The sequence below is a fragment of the Procambarus clarkii genome, chromosome 52, assembly GCF_040958095.1.
Source record: "Procambarus clarkii isolate CNS0578487 chromosome 52, FALCON_Pclarkii_2.0, whole genome shotgun sequence".
NCBI classification, from domain to species: domain Eukaryota; kingdom Metazoa; phylum Arthropoda; class Malacostraca; order Decapoda; family Cambaridae; genus Procambarus; species Procambarus clarkii.
In genome coordinates, this window is record NC_091201.1 from 3,218,312 (window position 1) to 3,221,449 (window position 3,138).

Genomic DNA, 3,138 nt, shown 5'->3' on the forward strand with positions numbered 1-3,138 from the left:
CAGCCCCCCAGACCATACCCTCAGCACCCCGGACCATGCCCCAGCATCCCGGACCATACCCCCAGCACCCCGGACCATGCCCCAGCACCCAGGACCATGCCCCAGTACCCCGGACCATACCCCCAGCACCCCGAACCATGCTCCCAGCACCCCGGACCATACCCCCAGCACCCAGGACCATGCCCCAGCACCCCGGACCATGCCCCAGCACCCCGGACCATTCCCCAGCACCCCGGACCATGCCCCAGCACCCCGGACAATACCCCCAGCAACCCGGACCATGCCCCAGCACCCCGGACCATGCCCAGCACCCCGGACCATGCCCCAGCACCCCGGACCATGCCCCAGCACCCCAGACCATACTCCCAGCACCCCGGACCATGCCCCAGCACCCCGTACCATGCCCCAGCATCCCGGACCATACCCCCAGCCCCCCAGACCATACCCTCAGCACCCCGGACCATGCCCCAGCATCCTGGACCATACCCCTAGCACCCCGGACCATGCCCCAGCACCCAGGACCATGCCCCAGCACCCTGGACCATGCCCCAGCACCCCGGACCATGCCCCAGCACCCCGGACCATACTCCCAGCACCCTAGACCATGCCCCCAGCACCCAGGACCATGCCCCCAGCACCCCGGACCATGCCCCAGCACCCTGGACCATGCCCCAGCACCCTGGACCATGCCCCAGCACCCTGGACCATACCCCTAGCACCCCGGACCATACTCCCAGCACCCTGGACCATGCCCCAGCACCCTGGACCATGCCCCAGCACCCTGGATCATGCCCCAGCACCCTGGATCATGCCCCAGCACCCCGGACCATGCCCCAACACCCCGGACCATACCTCCAGCACCCCAGACCATGCCCCCAGCACCCCGGACCATGCCCCCAGCACCCAGGACCATGCTCCCAGTACTCTGGACCATACCCCCAGCACCCCGGACCATGCCCCCATCACCCCGGACCATGCCCCCATCACCCCGGACCATGCTCCCAGTACTCTGGACCATGCCCCAGCACCCTGGACCATGCCCCAGCACCCTGGACCATGCCCCCAGCACCCTGGACCATGCCCCAGCACCCTGGACCATGCCCCAGCACCCTTGACCATGCTCCCAGTACTCTGGACCATGCCCCAGCACCCTGGACCATGCCCCAGCACCCTGGACCATGTCCCAGCACCCTGGATCATGCACCAGCACCCCGGACCATGCCCCCAGCACCCTGGACCATGCCCCCTGTACCCCGGACCATGCCCCAGCACCCTGGACCATGCCCCCAGCACCCTGGACCATGCCCCCAGCACCCCGGGCCATACTCCCAGCACCCTGGACCATGCCCAAGTACCCTGGACCATGCCCCAGCACCCCATACCATGCCCCAGCACCCCGGACCATACCCCCAGCACCCCGGACCATGCCCCAGCACCTCGGACCATGCCCCCAGCACCCTGGACCATGCCCCCTGCACCCCGGACCATGCCCCAGCACCCTGGACCATACCCCCAGCACCCCGGACCATACTCCCAGCACCCTGGACCATGCCCAAGTACCCTGGACCATGCCCCAGCACCCTGGACCATGCCCCCTGCACCCCGGACCATGCCCCAGCACCCCGGACCATACTCCCAGCACCCTGGACCATGCCCAAGTACCCTGGACCATGCCCCAGCACCCTGGACCATGCCTCAGCACCCCGGACCATGCCCCCAGCACCCCGAACCATGCCCCAGCACCCTGGACCATGCCCCAGCACCCAGGACCATACCCCCAGCACCCGGAACCATGCTCCCAGCACCCCGGACCATGCCCCCAGCACCCCGGACCATACCCCCAGCACCCCGGACCATACCCCCAGCACCCCGAACCATGCTCCCAGCACCCTGGACCATGCCCCAGCACCCAGGACCATGCCCCAGCACCCCGGACCATACCCTCAGCACCCCGAACCATGCTCCCAGCACCCCGGACCATACCCCCAGCACCCCGGACCATACCCCCAGCACCCTGGACCATGCCCAGCACCCCGGACCATGCCCCAGCACCCCGGACCATGCCCCAGCACCCCGGACCATACCCTCAGCACCCCGGACCATGCCCCAGCACCCCGGACCATGCCCCAGCACCCCGGACCATACCCCCAGCCCCCCAGACCATACCCTCAGCACCCCGGACCATGCCCCAGCATCCCGGACCATACCCCCAGCACCCCGGACCATGCCCCAGCACCCAGGACCATGCCCCAGCACCCCGGACCATGCCCCAGCACCCCGGACCATGCTCCCAGCACCCTGGACCAAGTCTCTGGACTCAGCCGTGAACGCACACGGTAGTACAGTGTACCACAGGGTCACTAGATTATCTTGTGGTTACCTGACAATGATTTCGGGTCTCGGCGTCCCCGAGGCCCGGTCCTTGACCAGGAATCATTGCCCGGGGTTCTCTCGGTCTGTGTGTGACAGACAGACGTTCTCCTATACAAACACATTCTCAGTATCATAGAGTTTGTGGAATTTAGGTACAAATTTAAAATTTCTATTAAATTCACTTAATAACGTCGTTAAGTGAAGCTGTTACTGAAGGACGTTATTTAGCCTAATACACTCCAGTAACTCACGAGTAACGGTGAGTCCTTCGTTACTCACGACGTGAAGAAGACGTGTTACTCATTGTATAGAGCTGGTCCCTGTATGTTACTCACTATATAGAGCTGGTCCCTGTATGTTACTCATTATATAGAGCTGGTCCCTGTGTTACTCATTATATAGAGCTGGTCCCTGTGTGTTACTCACTATATAGAGCTGGTCCCTGTATGTTACTCATTATATAGAGCTGGTCCCTGTGTTACTCATTATATAGAGCTGGTCCCTGTGTTACTCACTATATAGAGCTGGTCCCTGTATGTTACTCATTATATAGAGCTGGTCCCTGTGTTACTCATTATATAGAGCTGGTCCCTGTGTGTTACTCATTATATAGAGCTGGTCCCTGTATGTTACTCATTATATAGAGCTGGTCCCTGTGTTACTCATTATATAGAAAGTCTCTGGAGGATGTGAGAGAAACTCAGGTAATTATATCGTCCCTCGAGGACACTCTTCGCTATTGTCTCTCTCACGCACTCACGCTAC